Below are 19,917 nucleotides of genomic sequence, written 5' to 3'. Positions count from 1 at the left end.
AAAGTATATTAATTAGTTATTTCTCTTGCAAAAAAGAAAGGAATTTAGATAAAATTATAGGCAGAAATATTGAGAAAAGATATGTAGGCACAGGCCATGGCCATAAATGAGAGGAATTTCATGTGCCCCGGGCAATGCTGGGTCTGGGTGAGACCCGACAAAGGCAGGGAGGAGGTCAGAGTTAAACACTGCTCTCCTGGGAGTGGACAACACACTCAATTTATGTCCATTTCTTCCAAGTAGGGAAGACCTTGCGCTTACTTCAGAATATTTAGAAATGAGAAAGAGGAAGAAAAGCATATATAAATAAGGCATAAGCAAAATATAGGGTGAATGCTTAAGTGTTTAAAAATGTATTACAGTAAACACCATAGTGGCACTAGCTGTCTTCAAAGTACTGCGTCCTACTAGAGCACGCTCATCCCATGCCTTTTGCCACTTGCTGAAGCAGTTCTGGAAGTCCTCTCCTCAGTGTCTTTATGAAATGTGATTTAAAAAAAAAACCAATATGGGGAATGTAGATGCCCAGCGCCTTCCAAAGGAAAGGCCAGTTTGTCAAAACGTGACCATGCCCTCACCCACCGTATTCATCGGATCTGGCCCAGAGTGATTTCAGGCTTTTCCCCAAAGTCAAAATGGCCGTGAGAGGTCAACATTCTCACTCGATTCAGGTCATGGTGACAGCCATGACAGCGCCACTAAAGACCCACACTCCTCAGCTTGCAAGCTTAGAAGGGACAGCCTTCTGCAGAAATCATTGCTCAAATGTTTTAATTATTCCTGTGGTTTCCTGTCTCAGAAATGAGAACAACAGATCCATGAATATATATTTCAAGGCTCTGAAACATATTGTCAAACCTTTCTCCAGCAAGGCTGCCTCACCCTCGCGCCCAGCAGTGTAGAAGAGCACAGTCCTACCGGGCCTGTGTCCTCGGCAAGCGTTGTAGTAACTCTTTGGTATTGGGCAAGCAGGAAGTAGTCTCATTATGACTTTATTTGGTATTTCTTTCCTTACGAGCAAGATTGAAAATTTTTGTTCCCTGTTGGTGCTCGGACTTTACCGGATGGGAAGTTTAATCTCTCCTATTTCTGGAGGCCAGCAGTACACAACCTACGGTATCACTGGGTGAAAATCAAGGCGTCTGCTGGTTGAGCTCCCTCCAGGGGGCGCTCCAGGAGAGACTATGTTCTCCTCCAGTTTCTATGGCTGCCCACGTTCGTTGGCCTCCACCTGCAATCTCTGCCTCTGTGATCACCCTGTCGCTTCCTTGTCAGATCTCTCTCCTTCAGGCTGGGGAAATATTTGACAGCCTGCATAAAATCCTCAACTAAATTTATAAAGTCCCTTATGATTGCATTTAAGGCCCACTTAGATAATTTGGCGTAATCTCCCCCTCTCCACAGCCCTCTCTACAGAGTCTTTTTGCCTTATAAATTAAAATTCACAAGATCCTCCAGAGATTCAAATGTGGATCTCTTTCGGGAGGTCATTGCTGATCCCACCTCAATAAGTGCATCACTTGAAATATTTCTTCTGTCAGTGACCTGACTACGCTTGCACTCTTATACGTCTGCTGGAATGTTAGCAATCCTTACATATATATATATGTGGCAAATGTTTTTCTGGCTTATTTTTGACTTTTAATTTTTTAAAAATTTCAACATACAGGTTTTGAAGTAATGACGTCTTTTTTTTCTTTTGCTTTGATGTTTGGCCCACTGATCTTTCACTTAGAAATTTCTTCCCCGCGCCGGCATTCAATACATTTTCGTCTGTATTCATTTGTGGATTGTTTTTGGTGTCTGCTTTTACATTTGATTCTAAAAGCTGTTTAGGTGACCTTAGAATATGGTATAACGTAAACACTGAAATTTGCTTTTTCTCCCACCTCCTTTAGCACTTTTCCCCCAACCATTCGTTAAGCCAAACAGCCTTCCAGCTGATTTTTAAAGCTGTCTTAACCACACGTTGAATTAATAATGATCTGTGAATTTCTGCTCCCGGGCAGCCCACTTTGCTCCCGAGGCCTTTCCAGCCTTGTGCCTACTTTGCTTTACTTTATTTATTGTGACTTTATTCTCCTTTCAATACGGACCTCATGTGTCTCCCCCTACAGAGCTGTGCTGGAAACTCTCACTTGTTTATTTCTCCTGTGGAGACTCTAAGACCATTTCCCATCACAAATAAAACTGTCCTTGAACATCTGATTGCAATGGTGTTAAAGTGTTACCTTGGTTTGAACACAGTGAGATTGTTTTCATGATCCTTCTTTCCAATATGTCATGTCTCCCTCTTCCTTTAGGCTTCTTTTGTACCACGCAATTGATTTTATTGCTGCTGCTGTATTTCTTTATTTTTCTGTGGTATTTGGAATTGAACCCAGGACCTGACACATGCAAGGCACACACTTTGCTGCTGAGCTACACTGCCAGCCCTGTTGCTGTATTTTTAACTAAGAAAATAGAAAGTGCCATTTTCTCCTTAACTGCTGAGATAGCCTCCATTTTGTTGCTGCTATTGGAATTTATTTTCTTCCTTGTGTGTCCAGCTGGTCTTTAACAAACTATTGTAAAGCCACTGATTGGTGTATATTAACCTGGAACTCTCTTTAGCTTTCTATTACTTTTTATTTGTCTACTTACCCAGATGATTCAAATGAATGATTGCTAACAGCATCTTCAAAGAGTGGTTATTTTCTCTTCCTTTCTAATGCTACTACTTACTTCACTTTATGGATATTCCTGCCGTATGCCATATTCTGTTATCCAGATCTAGGATAAGGCTGACAGTGATGAACAAAGTGACCATCTTTCTTTTTGTTTTTGTTTCCTTGACTTACTAGAAATACCTACTGTGGTCCAGTAGTAAGGTGGTGTGTTAGCTACTTTCCCATCACTGGGGGAAAATACCCAAGACCCACAACTTCAAGGAAGAGATGTTTATTTTGGCTCAAGGTTTCAGTCCATCATCAGCTGGCTAAGGCAGGAATAGCATGAGAGTGGGCACAGGAAAGGAGGAGAGGAAAGGGAGGAACAGGGACTGAGGCAAACCCTTCCAGGCTCTGCCCTCAGTGACCCAGCACCTTCCAGGCCCAACGTCCTCACAGGAAGTCAGTTTTAGTGCCCCATGAACCAGTTACCTTCCAAACACATTAGAACTGGGGGAGCGCTATTGATCTAAACCGTAACAAATGATAATGTTTATTTTAAAATTGGCATTATTTCTTGATAAGAAATTATCTGTCTTGTCTTAGTTCTTATAGACCATCAGCAAGGAATAAGACATCTTCTGATATTTACTAAACTCTTAATGCTTTTTAGCTGTCTGACCACTGGTTCCTGGGTATGTGATGACATTACTCCTTCTTCCCTTCCTGGGGTACATCTCTCTGGTCATGGTGGATTCTTCTTTTATATGTTATTATATTTGACTCATTAGTGCCTTGTTTAGAACACATATGCTTACAAGCATAGATGAGATTTCTAGAGTTTTTAATGTTTCATCTGTATTTGGATCTTTTGTCATCTTTTACTGCTTCTGGGGCAGATTATATACCAGACTAGCTGGTATTAAAGTAATAACAAAACATCTGGCTATTAAAACAGTTTCAACCTAGAGTGTTTGGGGAACAAAATTCTTTGAAGGCCTTTTATCCATTTTTTCCTTATTTATCTATTTTTATTTTCTTTAGCATCAACTTTATTAATTTCTATCTTTTCAGTATACTTGTTGAAATGTTCAAATTTGTTAGCATATAATTATATGGATTTTAATGTCTTCTATATCTATTTTTGTTTCTTTCATAATTTAATTTTGATTTTTCTTTTTCCTTTGCATAAAATTTCTAAAGCATTTCCTCTGATTTTGTTTTATGAAAGGCCAAACTCTGAATTATCATTTCATGGCTTTCCAGTTTTTTTAAATTTCTGCTTTGTCAGTGTTATTCACATATTTTTGGTATATAGATTTGCCATTACTGCAGAAATTCTGATCTGCCACATTCTGAATCATACTGTTTCCTAAGTAATTTTCTGTTTTGATTCCCTCTTCAGAGCAATTATTTAGATCAATGTCAGAGTTTTCAATTCCATGTAGACATGATGTTGTTACTGTCACTCGCTGTCAGTTTTGATTTATTGCATGAAGAAAAACATAAATTCCTCTGTGGGGGAATACGTGGAGGTGGATTCTATGGTCAGTTTGTGATCAAATTCCATAAATATTTCATGTTCACTAAAGGATGTTAGCTATTTCTTACTGCTTAATAAAATACAGACCGGGAATGATAAAACAAGGATTATTCTAGCACAGTAATTATTTTTAATCTATAAAATACAAAAGACCTCATGTTAGAGAAAAATTCTTAAGATGTAAAAAAAAGGGGTGATAATGTGTGATTCTGTCACAGAACAGTGAACACCAGGAGGAGGAGCATCACACAGTGCCCCCACTTGCCGTAATAGCATCTCCTGACAGTTGGCCTGGTCTACACCCCAGCCTCCCACCCACTTGCTGTGGGATGTTGAGGAAGTCGCTGGCCCCCTCTGAGCTTGATTTCCTATCTGTACAATCAGATTAATAACAGCACCTCTTTTGGGTGATTTCCTGAGGCTTGAAAAAGGAAACACACGTTAAGACTTTGGAACACTGTGGCTGGAGCTGGTGAGAAATTGCAGTTAGCCAGCATTTCATTTAATTCATGCAACAGTGCCTAGAAATAAGAATTATTCATTTCTATGCAATGGCATGAAAGCCCAGTCTCAGGTTAAATAATCACCCCAGTGTCCACAGCAGGGAGGCAGGGAAACAAAGCTCCAAACCTGGGCATCTCTCTGCACTGGGACCAAGAACTTGACCTGTTGGCGGCCAGGTCAGGTGACCCCGAGTGTGGAGCCGTGGTCCAGAAGTTGGGTGAAACAGTCCTCTCAGTCTTGTATCTGCTGCCCATCGACCCAGGGACTGAGTGTTGGAAAGCACTTGTTTTGTGTTAGGTTTTTGACTTACAACTCTCTGGGCTTCCTCCAAGCCTTTGAAGAAAGATCTTTTGATTTTCGCCAAGACTATCTGGAAATTGTGTTCATCCGCAAAGTACCCTTTGGTCTGAACCCCCAAAAGACTCTTATCTGGGGCACAACCCAGATGCTTTCTGTAGCCAGAGATGCATTTGGAAGTGTTCGGGACAGCACACGGTGACCCCCCTTGCTGGCAAACAGGAAGAGCGAAGGTCAGCAAGGGTCCCCTTAGCACTCCTATCATCGTCGTAGAGCCCAGACTGCAGAAGTGACTTCCTGGGTTCTCAGTCTCCTCTCTTAAACAGCATAGCACTTGCGAACAGTCCGAGCCCTGCTAGCCTGTTCATCAGCTGCAGTTTAGTCCTCATCTCTAGCCCTAGGAAACAAATCCTCTGCGTTTCACACATCTGAGTTCTAATCCCGTGGCCTCTCTTCTCTTTCCTCTCCCCTCCAGCCCTGCCCTTCTCCACCACCAGAAGTTTACTTTCTGGCTCTACCCACCTTTATTTTAATTGTCTATGTATTAAATTTATGTAGTTTTTTTAGAGTCCTCATATCAGAGAAAGCATGCAATAGTTAACTTTCTGACTCAGGCTCATTGCACTTATCAGGACGGTTTTTAATTCCACCCATATTTCTGTGTGGAGGACACGCTGTTGGAGGAACCCTGCCCTCTCGCCAGTGTCGAGCTGGAGTGTGAATTTGGGGTGGCAGCTTTCTTGCTTCAGTGACCTCACAGCTGTAGCAGGATGAAGCAAGGCAGGGGTTCCATGCCCCTGGGACCAGCAGCAGCAGCAGCACCTCCTGGGAAGGAACTCCTTAGAGATTCTGGTCCCCACCCAATGCTGCCCGGCTCCCACAGACCTGGTCCTCTGACATCCACAAGACAGATGCAGTTGCAACCTTGGTTGTAATAAACACTCAGCAACTCTTTTGCCCCAAGATAGCAAATGTTTCTCCATCCATGTCCATCACAGACTCCTGAGTTTCTTCATGGCCAGGCTTAGATTTCCTGGGAGGGTGACATGCAGGTGCCATAACCTACCTTCTATCTGTAAGTCACCATGCAGTTCAGCCAGGGGTTGACCCACTGGAATCAGCTGGACACTTGGAAATCAGGACCTCTCAGCCCCATTACAAACCTGTGACCTGAAACTTTGGGGGTCGTTCCCAGAATCTTCATTTTTATCAGATATCCTGGGGTGACTGTCTCACAAGTGGAAGAAGTCACCTGGCCCACGATTCCACTTCTTGGTGCTGGTACCTCTCCTACCATCCACCTGCGCCATCCCTGACTCCTGGCTTCCTTTCCCTGCCTCTCCAACTGCTGGCACCCTTCCAGGACTTTCTGAGATGCCCTCTGTCCTGTCACCCACTGGAATCAGATGCTTCCCCCTCAGTGTGCTCCAAACAGGCCCTGTCTGTGACCCGCTTTGGTCTGCAGCCTAATCAAGTGCTCGACCACCTGCCAGTCTTTCCCAGGGACCAGGGTCTGGGATGTCGTCTTGGTGCCATCATAGTGGATTCTGGAACCTGAGCTGCCCCCTCAGTGAGAACAGAGCATGTGCATTTCCCTTGATTTTGGAATTGTAATGAAGACACCCACTCCTGAGTTTCCAAGTGTGCATTCTCACTGAGAATGCAAGAGGCCCCTCCCCCCATGCTCGAGACTCAGGCCTCCGGGCGCTCAGGGCAAGGGCGTGGGTGAGTCCCCTCTCCTGACCTGCAGCTCATCATCAGGCCAAGGAGGCCGTTGCATTAGCATAGCTCCAAGGTCCCTGCCTGCTTGGGCTTCCGATTCGATGACCAGTACTGCCTTGGTGAGGCCTGGGGTGGGCTCAGCTGAGCTGGTGTCTCCATCCTCCAACAAGGAAACAGCAGAGGGAAACAAGGGTAGATGTAATAGTTCTTGAAGTCACATCATCTGGAATTTTAAAGAAAGTCTTTGAAGCCTGCCTGAACTTTGCTGTCCGAGGACCAAGCAGCCTCAGGGAAAACGATCTGCTCCGCTGCCCTTGGAGTGGGCGGCCTCCAGAGGGCTGGAGGTGGCTCTGGAGTGCTGAGGACAACGTCCCCAGGCCTGGCCTCCGAGCCTGGGCTTGCACGGCCCGTTCTCTTGGGAATTTGTCTCCCGTCTCCGAGCCCTGCCACTCCCACTGCCACTGTGGGTGTCCTGAACGAGCTGTCTCTCCCAGTGCCCGCCACACCTTCAGGGGGGTCTGTTACAGGCACCAGGACTTGCTCGGCCTGCCTATCTCACACAAGTCATTGGCTCCTCCAAGCTCCCCTCTCGCCATTTGCAGAATGGGCAGTGACCCTTGGCCCATGCCGTGGAGGGGAAGAGGAGGTGGAACAAGGGAGGAGTAGAATTTTCCAAGCGCGTTGCCTGTACCAAGCCTAGTCTTTTTGCACTTCGGCTCCCATACCCCTCGCCTCGCCTAGCAGATAGGTTCTCCTATTTCCCCATTTTACAGGTTAGAAAATGAAGGTTGATGGGGGAAACCTTGCCCAGAGCAAAGGCTAATGAGCTGGGCCATGGCTGGAGCCTGGGTGGGCTTTCCTGAAGCAGATAGGATGTGAGACTCCAACACAGTGCTCACTGTATAACAGTCCAGATCCGTGGTTGCTTCCTCCTTCCTTCCTCACCTTGAGGACAGGAGCATCTGGCTCACCTCTCTCAACCTCTCAAGTCCCTGCTGCCCAGAAGATGGGACTGGAGCCTGTATGTGAGGACGGCATTTCCAGATCAGTTGCCCTATGTCAGGATCTGTGCTAAACTCTCCCCAGAATTGCCTCTCGTGGTCCTGACACAGAGCAGTAATCCTACAGGGTGCGATGGCTTTTGTATCCATTTCAAAGAGCAGGACACTGAGTCCCACAGAAAGTTGGAGAGCTTGCCTAGGCTGCACAGTAGAGCTTGTGGAAGCCACAATCAGCTGGTCTACCCAGGCCCTGCTTATCACTGCCCAGTCAGTCCAGGAGCAAAGCGAGCCCAGAGCTCATGCTGTGTGAGGAGTTTCTGGGTAGGACAAGTGAGTCCATGCACAGCCAGACCCAGGGCATGTGTGGAGTCCTCGGGGTGCTCTGTCCAGATCCAGCCCAGGGTCAAGTGTCCTCTCCTGTCTGCAGTGGGCATGACCCCCAGTCCATGACTTGGACCAGTTTGTCCATTTATGGCCTCTTCATTCATTGAACAAGCACATATTGAGCACCTGCTGTATACCTGACACTGGTCTAGGCTCTAGTAAATAGACAGACAGGATGCTTGCCTTCAGTGGCCCTGCATGTTAGTGGAGGACATGTCAGACCCAGGTATATAAATCGAGCCGGACAGAATAAGGCAGGCAGGGCCATCAGGGCCAAGTCCTGGGTGATGCATGGGAGGCCCAGGCAGGGCTGTTCAGGTCTCCCCCAGCAGTGGCCCTGGGGTCACCTTTACCCATCCTGGCTACTCCTTGCTGTCCCTGTCACTTTCCCCAAAACTCCATCTCTCCTTCCCCATCACATGCCCCTAAACTCAATGTGCTCCTTGACCCGGCCGTGGGACCTCTGCAGGGTTTGGCACCTGAGATCTGCTACCGCAGCCCGGGTTCACTCGTCATCCGCAACACGCCAGGTGTCTGGGGAGGGCAGGCAGAGTTCTTGCCAGAGAAGCTGCTAGAAAGCTGGGTATTAGAGGGGACAGAGTGCAACAGGCCCTGCAAGGCCACCAGGGGGCCCAGGCATGGCAGAGCCCTGACACAACACGGCCATGGAAACCTTTCTGGAGGAGCGGCAGCCACCTTGATGTCTGGGGGACAGAAGCAGAAAGGAGGGGACACACTGTTCCAGCCAGAAGGAATGGCCGGTGCTAAACTAATCAAAAAGACCAAGAACAAGCTCTACGCTGTGGACCGTATGCTGTTCAGTAAGGGTCCCAGGGAGGCGTGAACAGAAAGGAGGTGGGCAGGCGGCTGGGGCCAGACCCACATGCTCCCCATTCCTCTAGGAACCTGTCCTCTCAGCCACACCCACCCAGACACCTCTCACCCGCAGCCCTGTGGTTGGGTGGCTCCATCCCCTTGGTGCCAGGTGGCATAGCATGGTGGAAAATGATCTGACCTGCATATCAAGAAGTTGTGGGATCAAATCCCACCTTTGCTACTTTCTAGCTATGTGACTTGGAAAAGTTACTTTCACTCTCTGAGGCTCAGTTTCTGTATATGTAAAATGAGGACAATAATCCGTACTCCACGGTATCAAGTAATAACTGAACAGAACGCTGACTAGGAAGCGCTTCATCCTGTCTTCTACGCTGACAGCCGTCATGCCAAGCAAGGCACGCTGCATCCACCAAGTGCAGCCCAGAGTCCTCAGGCTGGCATTAAAACTTTTTAAAAAGCAGTGGGTACTGAGGATGTGACTCAGTGCAAAGGCCCTGGGTTCAATCCCCAGTACTCCAAAGCTGCTGCTTTGGGTGCACCAGGCAGGTCCCAGCCTCTTTGCTCCATCTGACCTCAGCTTGACTGCTAAGTCTGCAGGGGTTGAGCTGCTCTTGCTTTATCCCTACTTCCTCTCCCTGTGCGACCCTGATACTTGGCTTTAACACAATTTCTAGATTCATTGGCTTTCAACATTATCCACTATGTAGTGGGCTGTAGTCTTGGTACCCTCACACCACCATCCTCCCCTCCCTCCTTGCTCCTACCAACACGAGTGGGGCACAGGTTCTTATTAATTCACTGGCTGACACTTGTATGACCTTGACTTTGTGCTGAGTACTGTTCTTTTTTACACACCTTGTGTTTTTCCTGGAATTAATCATTCCTTTGTTCTTCTTTTCTCATCTGCTTTATCTTTGTACCCATGTCTGATCTTTTCAAAGGCTCTAATACTAAACATTTGATAGTAAATTTGCAAAATGATCATATATATCACAAAAGTTCTATTGATTCTTTTTTGGTGTGTCAGCCCACTGACCTGCAGCTTCCGTGTAGTGGGTAGTTTTTGATCCTGGTACAGAACAGTCTTCTTGAATTCTTTGCATTTGTTTCCTCAGTAAGACTCACTATTAGCTGGGACTTCCACCCTTCCTACCTTTTTTCTTCTTCCTTTTTATTCATTCACTATTCATTCACTCATTTTGCTACATTGTTTCCTCCAGTACTTTCCTAAGAAGAAAACATCCAGAGAAGGCAAAAATTTTGAGACTTTCCATGCCTAAAAATATCTTTATTTTACATTCATACCCAGCAGATAGTTGGGCTGGGTATAGAACTCTTGAATGAGCATAATTTTCCTGAGGATCTTGAAGGCTTTGCTATACTATCCTCTGGCAACTGACACTGCTGACAAGAAATCTGGTGCCTTTCCTTTGGCTAATCACTCGCATATGAACTGTTGTTTTTCTCTGGGAAATGTTAGCATCTTTTTGTCTCCTGTTTTTAAAATTTACGATAACATTCTTTGATGTGGGTCTTTCTTGCACTATGCAGAGTTCTCAGCACTGTAGTCATTAGTTCCCACCATCTTAAGTACCCAGTTCTCTTCTTTCTGGAAAATTCATTATGTCACTTCTTGGTAATTTTCTCCTCATTTTTCTATTCTGAAGCTCCTCGCAGTCAGGTAATAGACTGATGTCCTAATTCTGATGTTAACCTTTCCTCTCCTTTCCTCCATCTCTTTATTATTTCGTTTGATTTTATGAGAGAGTTTCTCAAATTTATCTTGCAGCTTGTTTACTCCATTTTTAATACTATTATTATAGTTTTAAATTCTAAGAGTTTTTTCTTTATCACTTTTCATAGCATCCTGTTCTTTTTTTTAATAAACATGATATCCACACCTGTGTTAATGATAGCAGTTTCCCCCGCCCCATGTTGTTTTTTCTGCTGGTACATTTTCTCTCTTTGCTCCAGACTTCTTACATTTCTTTAGTTTCTTTCTGTATCTCTCCTCTGTGTTAGAAACTTTTTCAAAGCCTATTGCTTTCATCCATGTTTACAAAAGAATGGAGCAGAAGATTAGGTGACAGACGGGTGCAGTATTTCTATGGGGAAAGCCCACTTGGTGCATGGAGCTTTTTCCCTCAGAGCTCAGTTTCTCTGAACAGACTGGCAGGATCTATTCTGAGAGCAGGTGTGCTGCAGATGGCAGAGGACACCAAGATTATTCTGCTTCAACTGAGAGCATCCCCTGTTTGGTGTGTCCATGCCTGGAATTACTAAAGACCCCTTGGTTGTGGGGTGAAACCAGACTCCTGGGTAGGAGGAAGTAGAGGACCTGGGGTCAGAAGGGCATTCTCTCAGTCTCTTGGTTTTCAGCCTATGGCCTCACACTCTGCCATACGGGGTCTCTCTGCCCTCAGCAGTTATCTCTGGGGCGACTTCCTCTTATCCTTCTCAGAGGCTCAGGTGCTTCTTCCTCACTTCATCATCCCATTTTCCAAAACTGGGCTGAAAAATCTCTCATGCTGTTAGCATTACTCCCTGTTCTCTATGCTTACGGGTAATAAACTCCTTTGCAAAGCCTGTGCTACCATGGTGAGTGATCAGAGAGGATAAACGAGTATAGACATTCTCCTGTGCTTATTGGGATGGTTTTTGGTGTTTTATTTTGTTTTGTAGGGCTTTTTATTTTGTCTTGTTTTGTTTTTTGTACTAGAGATTGAATCCCGGGCCTTCACCCTGAGATACATCCCTGGCCCTTTCTAATTGAGACAAGGTCTCACTAAGTTATCCAAGCAGGCTTAAAATTGTGATTCCCCTACCTCAGTCTCCCAGAATTCTGGGATTATGGGTGTGTACCACCAAGTACTTTAAAAAAAATTTTCACAACTCAATACATACAAAGTATGCGGGAATCTTCAAATAAATGGACTATAAAATGATTCAATTATAAAATGGTAGACTCAAAAAAAAACACTCTAAGGAAAGCTTGAGGCCTTCATCTCATATATAGGGAATTAAAACTCAGGCCTGGGCCACACTCGACTGCATCTAGTAACGCTCTCCCCTCCTCTGGAACAGTGGTTTATAGGAGGAAGGAGCTGTCCATCAGTGAGGTCACTGAGTGCCTTGGGATGAGTCAGACAGAGCGGGAGGCTGGGTGCTGTAGCAGAGTTCTCCCAGAAACCCAGAGCAGTGGGAGAAAGGGCGCCCCTCCCACCCTGAAGTGCGGGGAGGTGGAGCTTTAGCCGGGTCTTCAAGGCCACACGTGAGTCCCCTTCCAGGGCAGCTCCTTGAGTGGTGTGAAACGGTGACAGCCACTGGCTGAGTGTTACTAAGAACTGGGCACAAGGCTGGCACTGTGCACGTGATCTACTTAGTCCTTAGGATGCCTGAGGTAGGTTCTACCAGCCCCATGTCATGGATGGGAAAACTGAGGCTCATAGAGGTTCACTGTCAGAGCCAGCACTGCAGAGGGAGCAGGCAGTGCAGCAAGGATTCAAACACATTGGCTGTGGCTCCAAAGCCCACACCTGGGCCCACCTGGCCTTGGCGGCCACACCAGCTCCTTAAGCAGTAAGGTGTGGCTGAGGGGCAGCATAGGAGACTGGCAGCAGGGAGGGCCTCTGTCACTGCCCTGCAGTGCCACCTGACGCAGGCGCACCACGCCCATCTTTAGACTTTGACGCCACTCCTGCCCATGGCCTGCAGGCAGAAGGGCCCTGGGGCTGTAGGACCTGGCCTTCTGCATCAGTGTTCTGCAGGAGAATAACTGATATCGACTTGACCCCCTAAGAACTTAGACTTCTAGAGCCTAAAGAATGCAAGTCATGGCATCTGTGAGTCACAGACTCCAAGTCTGTGCTTCCAGGGCTGTTGTAAAGGATTTTGCAACACAGAAATCAGCCTCCTGGACCTACAGGACTTCGGGGTCACAGAATCCACAAGTAGATACACTTGGGAGAAACTGACCCATCCCTTCTGGAAGGTAGACATTGCCTCCAAAACACCACTGGATGGTTATTTCTCTTATTTCCAAACACATCTGAAGCAGCCCCTGCCTGTGAGGCACTGTGTGTGTACTTAATTTTATAGACGAGCCAGGGGAGGGTGAGAGAGGCTTAGTAGTGTATCTGTAGTCACACAGCCAGGAAGTGGCAGAACCAGAATTCAGAGTCCAGCTCTCAGCTTCTCTGGCGTTAGGAGCCTCCAGCGAGCCGCACTGGCATTTGGAAGACTCGGCAGGTTGCTCTTGCTATTTAGGTCACTGCTGTCGTTCCGCAGCCATTCACCCACACGTTAAATGAAGCCACTGTCAGCTTCCTGTCTGCTGTTGACAGTTTTACTTTTCAGGCTTTTGCTTTTTAATTCCATATCCCAGACTTCCATATCTCCTCTTTTTATTGGGAATAATGAGAAACATTTATAAAATTTGATTTTTCACATCTTTAGTTCATTCTTCTAAGAAGAAGCACATTTCTTTTCCACAAAAGGACTGTTCTCCAAATACCCAAATCCATAAAGACCATTATTTTTAAAAATAATAATTTTCTGAGCCCATAATTGCATTTTGACACTCACCCCTCAAGTTTCTGTGCAAATTAGAGCAAGGCAGTTTTGCTTTTGCTGGTTATTTTTCTCTTGATAAGGCATGTGTTTTGAGACTGATAAAGGATGTTACTTCAGCAAAGAATAAGGAACAGAGACTTAATTTTCTAATCCAAAGGGATTCCAAGAGCAAAGCTAAGGTCTCTGCAAAGCTTTATAAAATGTCGTTTGAGACAACAACCATGAAGAGCTTGATTTGCTACAAACCCGAGTGGCCGTGAGTTTTCAAAATCCATTTTGGGTTTGTTCATAGTTAATTAGCATTTTCACAAAGGTGAGGGAAGGGTGAAGCGAGAGGCAGCTATGATCTCTGCTCCTTGTTCTGGTGAAGGTTGGGGTGGAGAGCTGGTGAGATTAGGGGCCCCAGTGGGGGTGGCATTGGGGGACCTCTGGGAAATTAGTGCTCAGAGTTGGCTTGTTTCTTTCATACCCCATTACTTAACTACCCTCTCATTCCTACATTTTCCCAGCAAACTCTGCAAGACCAGAACTTTTTCCCCTGCTTAGACCAGTCCCTGCTGGCCTGGAATGCAATAAAAATGGTACATCTTTAATTTTCCCAAATCGCATTCAGTATCACCCCAGCTGTATACCAGGTGATTTTTACACTATTTCTATTCTTTTTTTTTTTTTTTTTTTCCGGTACCAGGAATTGAACTCACGACCTTGCACTTGCCAGGCAAGCGCTTTGCCACTGACCTAAATCCCCAGCCCCACTATTTCTTTGTAGTATAACTTGAAGTCAGGTATTGTGAGGCCTTCCTTGTGTGTCTTCCTTTAGGCTTCTCTTTCCACCCAGACTATCCAGGAGCCCCGAGGCTGCTGTGCACTCTGCCATTTCCCCCTCAGGTCCTTGGAAGTCCTGGGATAGCTGGTTATCCCTGGGAATCAGCTGAGTGAGCCCCACCTGCCTAGCTTCTTGCTCAGCCCAGCAAGTGCTAAACTCATAGTGGAGACCAAACTGGGCCTTCCTTGTCACTCTTGGAGACTCAGCCTAATCCTGTGAACACTTATTCTTTCCCCGACAAACAACACCCAGACTTTTGGTTCCTACCTATGTTTTCCCTGGGAAATCTTGGATGACTTAGACCCTAGACTACAGAAGAACAAATATGGAAGGTTAAAAATGTTAATCATAAACAATGTTAATCATATTTCCATTAAGAATGGATATGTGTGTTGGGAGCAGAAAATTTATATTCTCTCCCATGATTTCTTAGCCTGGTAGTTTAACTCTTTAACAATTACTGTTTGACTGCTATTAAACATAGATTCTGGAGAGTGGTTTTGATTGAGTTGTCCCAGTAGCCTGCGAGTCTGCCAAACAAACAAAATCAAAAAAGAAAAAACAAAATCAGCTGCGCACACTGGTTGCCAACCTATTTCCCACCAAACACAGCATGAACCATAACCACAGTAAACATATTAAAGAGAAAATAGAGGGGACACAGGCATGGAGCCCCAGTGCCATCCACATCAAAGGCAGCTCAGGTCCATAGATGGAAGGGCTTTCAGGTGTCCTCTTAGTTCCCCACCTAGAGACTCAAAGAAAGATGACCCACTTACATGGGTGGCTGGAATGCCTTCTCTGAGGGGTGACACTGGAGCGGAGCTCCCAGCGACCAGAAGAAGCAAGGTGATGAGGGTGCATTAGAGGATTCTGAGCCAAAGAGGCAGCAAAGGCAGAGATTTCCATGGCCGCTTCAAGGAAGTGCAGCATGGCTGGGATTCCTGGAGTGAACTGGGGCAAGAAGCATGAGGTCAGGGAAGTGGACAGGGATCAGATATAGATTAAAAACAACTGTTTAGAGACTCCTGCCCTCATCCATGATGACCCCTCCCACCCAACACTAGAAATTAACAACATGTAGAAAACTGCTTTCAAATATTGGACAGCAGTCAGAGCAGGACAAGGATGATACAAGAGAAGAGAAACAAATGAAGTGACTACAACTGTCCCATGAGGACTGATAGGAAAAATAGTGGAGAAGTGGGAGGGAGGGAGGAGTGAGCACTCTGGGTCTCAGCAGATTTTTACTCATCTTGATGAATAATGAAGAAGCATCAAAATAAAAAGTAAAATAAGCAATATCTGGAGTTTGCACACATCTGGAAATAGTTCAGTAGAAAGATCTCCTGTGTGACCATTGGGCAGAGTTCTCAACAATGGAGCTAACTGAATAAAAGGTGTTCAAGACCCCCTTGAACCAGGCTGTGAAGCTTCTAAACACTCCAACTGACTTCAGGGACCCTACTGTGCTCAAGAACGAACCTCAATGCTACCTAAAGGGATGTAATAAGGTTCTAGAAACAGTTATATAAAAGTCACAGGGACTGGTTTCCAGTAAAAAAACTTATCAGACATGAAAATAAACAAGAAAATGTAACCCATAGTTGGGAGAAGACTCAATTAATAGAAACATAACTAGAAATTTCAGAGATAAAATAATTTTCAGGCTATAATATCAAAACAACTACTATAGGCACACTCTATATTTAATAAGAGGCAGAGGAAAATACAAACTTGATGAAAAGAAAGGAAGGTGTAAACAAAGACCCTCCTCAAACTTCCAGAGATGAAAACTGCAATAGTCAATATGGAAAGCCCACAGAATGGAATTAAGAGTATCTTACACTTTGTAGGACCAAAGATTAGTACACTTGATGATGGATCCATCACAAGTATCCAACATGAAATGTGCAAAGAAAAAGGACCCAGAAAAGATTCATCTTGATATGTAAAACCTAAAGCTCTACAGCCAACATCACACTGGCCTGTGGAGGACCAGATCTTTTCCCTAAGATTTGAAACGAACTGAGGACCTCACGACTTGACTATCATTCAGCATTGCACTGCGGGTCCCGTCCTGTACAATAAAGGATGAAATCTAACCAAAAACATACTGTTTAGAAAGAGAGAGATAAACCTGTGCTTATTTGCAGATGACATGTTCATCTTTATATATAGTAAACCACAAATATTCAAAGAGAGACTTATGAGAACTAATATATTTATTCAGGTTGCAAGATATAATCAATAGACTATAATTAATTTTATTTTTATTTAATAGTAATGAAAACTTAGACATGGAAAAATATTTTGCAACAGTGTTAAAATATGAAATTGGGATAAGTTTATGAAAATATGTACAAGATGATACACCGAAAAAAAAGAAAACACTGTCAAGAGAAATTAGACAAGTGGAGAGATACACCATGTTCATAGAGTTAAAGACAGCATCATTTAAAGGGCAGTTTTCCTCACATTTATCAATGATTTCAATGTAAGCCAATCAAAATCCAGGAAGTTTTTAAAAAACAAAAAATGGATGAACTCATTCTAAGATTTACATAGAAATTAGAGGTCCTAGAATAACCAAAACAATTTTCAAAAGAAAAAACACTAAGATTAGAGGTCTTGTACCACCTGATTTAAGACTTACAATAACACTCTAGCTATCAGAACAGTGTGCTATAGAAAATAGACCAATGAAACAGACTTGAGAGCCAGACACAGCTGGTCAATGGATTTTTCAACTAAGGGGCCAAGGAAATCTGATGCTTTGGCCGCTGAACAGCCCTGTGGGAAAAGTAAAACCAGGAGATGCTGACTGTGGGGCTTGTTTATCAAGGGTAGGGAGTAGGGGGTGGTCTGGGCTCTCTGGCTCCCCCTTCTCTCTCTCAGAAAGGCAACCACTTTTATAAATCTTGTTTTGCTGGCACATATCTGCAATACAAGACGCTTGCATTCACTTAGGGAGTAGGTGCATGTACCTAACACATTTTGATTCTTTTTTATTCCCTTTGCTCTCCCCACCCACCTCTCTTCCTCCGTCTCTAGACCCCCATTCCCCATTTTCATTAGAGACAGTATTTGCTTAACATCCAAATTTCATTCCTGCCACTAGATCCTTAAATGAGCTGGTCTCTAAACGAGGAATTGTACATGGTGTGTACATTGCAAAGAACAACAAAATGATCAAAAGAAACTCCAACTTGGTGACTTTGCTTTTATTTGTTCTACTTTTACATGGAGTGCTGTAATGTATAACAGAACATAAAACTACAGGACTGCACTGTAAAGTACAGTCAGCAAAAAGTATAGTTCTGTACTGTAGAAGAAGCCACCATAAAGCCATACTGCTGCTCCTGCTTCTGCGTGGTAAGTCCAAATGCAGGTCAAAAGTCTAAACAGTGATTAAACAGGTGCATCGTTAAGTGAAGAATACCTGTATTATTATTCTTTTTGTTTGTGTGTATGACATGTAATGTTTACATTCACTGTGGGTACCTGGTACATGTACCTGACACATCTTAAATCTTATTTACCCTTCCCCCTCACCCTCCCCTCACCCTCTAGTTCTTGGATGCCTTCCTATTTGCAAAAGATCTATCTCCCTGTTTCCTTCTATCGAGCTTTTATTTTGCTCTGTGTTTACACTTAGCCTTACTTAAATGAAAAATATCATATGTATTTAAGCTTGTGTGTTTGACTTATGCCACCTAATAGTCTATTTTCCTGATGTATCCAGTTTCCTACAAATGTCTTGAATTTATCCTTCTTTATAGCCAAATAGTATTCCATTATGTACAGCCAGCACATTTTCTTCATCCATTTGATTGTGGGTGGGCATACAGACTGCTTTCACTAGTTAGCTATTATTACTTTTGCTGCTATAAATATTAGTATACATGTTCCACTGTGAATGATGTCTTTAGGTTTTTGGGAAGGAGAGAGAGAGATAGATACACACCATACTTTTTTCAGTGCCAGGAATTTAATTCAGAGCCTTTGCACTGAGCTACATCTCCAGCCCTTTTCATTGTTTCTTTTGAGATAAAATCTCACTAAGTCACTAAGTTACATAGGCTTTTTTTTTTTTTTTTTTTTTTTTTGGTTTTTCTCCAGTACCAGGAACTGGACTCATGACCTTGCACTTGCCAGGCAAGCGCTTTTGCCGCTGAGCTAAATCCCCAGCCTGTTACATAGGCTTGAACTTGTGACCCTCCTTCCTCAGCCTCTGAAGCGTGCACCACCATGCGTGGCTCCTCTCACATACTTTAAATCATCTCTAGGTGATTTATAATACCCAACACCATGCAAACGCTCTGTCCCTAGTTGTTATGCAGCACTGTTTAGGGAGTGGTGACCAGAAGGAGGTCTTCACATGGTCAGGACAGATGCAATTTTGTCTGAAGATTCTGACACACGGTTGGTTGATTCTGTGAATGTGCAACCCACTAAAACAGGAGGTTGACACTGTGCCATTCTCTCTGAAGTGTAAAAAATTTTAATTGAGATAGAATTCATGTATCATGTCAAGTTTTACAACACAGGACCCAGTGGTTTTTAGAATATTCACAAAGCCATGCAACCACGGTCTTATGTAATTGCAGAATGTTTCCTGACCCCAAAAGGAAGCCGTATCCCATGAGCACTGCTTCACGCTGCCTGCTCCCTCTCGCCTCAGCAGCCCCAGATCTCTTTGCTTCCTCCACTGGCCTTTTAGCTAGAGGCCCCCAAACAGAGCAGCCAACCTTGACCTTGCTCGTACTTCAGACTGTGGAGGGAGGACTGTGCTGCCCAGTGGAACCGATAGCACTTTGTGAACAGACATCCACTCTAAGTTCAGAAAGGAGGCAGACCGAAGACACTGAGGAGACAGGACTGGGCCAGCCCTGGCCTCTGCCCTTGGCAGACCCCTTTCCTCCCAGCTCTGCACTTCTGGGTCCCTGCAGCTCTACCCCAGCAGGATCCTTGAAGTTGCACAGGGTCTCTGTCACCAGGATCGCATCAGGAACTTGGTGTGGAGCCTCTGGCTTTCATCCTGCTTCCCCCAGGGACTGCCCGGAGGTCAATTTCTCTTCTGCTGCACAGTGAGAGCTTATTTGTCACCTGGGTGAGAAGCAGGCAGAGAAGGAAGAAGACCACCTTGATGGGCATCGTCACTGGGCTCCACACTGCAGTTACATGGCCTTGTAGGTGACTGTCACCATTCCCTGCTTGAAGAGAGTCAAAGAGCCCCTTGAGTGGTGCCCATTGCCCCCACCACGTGCTGGAACCTGAGAAGTCCTCCTTCCCTGAAGGAAGACTGCGCCCCAGTTCTGTGTCCCTGGGAGAGCCCCAGCCAGGCTTACTGCAGCGTCACAAGAGCGAGATGGCCACATACCACAGCTTCGCAGGCACCATGATGACAGCACAGGCTTCCCCTCTTTGCCCCTGCTGTGTGAGGGTCTCAGCACAAGGCATCATGGGATTCCTGCCAGTGGCAGCCAAGGAGGTGGTTGTGCTAAGAGCTCTGGGAGGCTCTCGGGCCTGTCACAGCGGCCCACAGTCTGGGGTGTCAGAGGATCCTGGCACCCCCTAAGT

At 45.1% G+C, this 19,917-nt stretch overlaps 1 protein-coding gene across 1 annotated transcript in view; it reads left to right on the top strand.

Annotated features, from left to right (window-relative positions):
- Positions 1-19,917, top strand: part of Slc2a9 (solute carrier family 2 (facilitated glucose transporter), member 9) — a 145,744-nt gene that overhangs the window by 43,550 nt on the left and 82,277 nt on the right. The window lies entirely within an intron of this gene.

Source organism: Chinchilla lanigera, unplaced genomic scaffold, assembly GCF_000276665.1.
Source record: "Chinchilla lanigera isolate Chin_1 unplaced genomic scaffold, ChiLan1.0 scaffold00113, whole genome shotgun sequence".
Classification (NCBI taxonomy): domain Eukaryota; kingdom Metazoa; phylum Chordata; class Mammalia; order Rodentia; family Chinchillidae; genus Chinchilla; species Chinchilla lanigera.
Note: the sequence above shows the minus strand (reverse complement) of the source record. Positions and strands in the feature narration are given on the sequence as shown.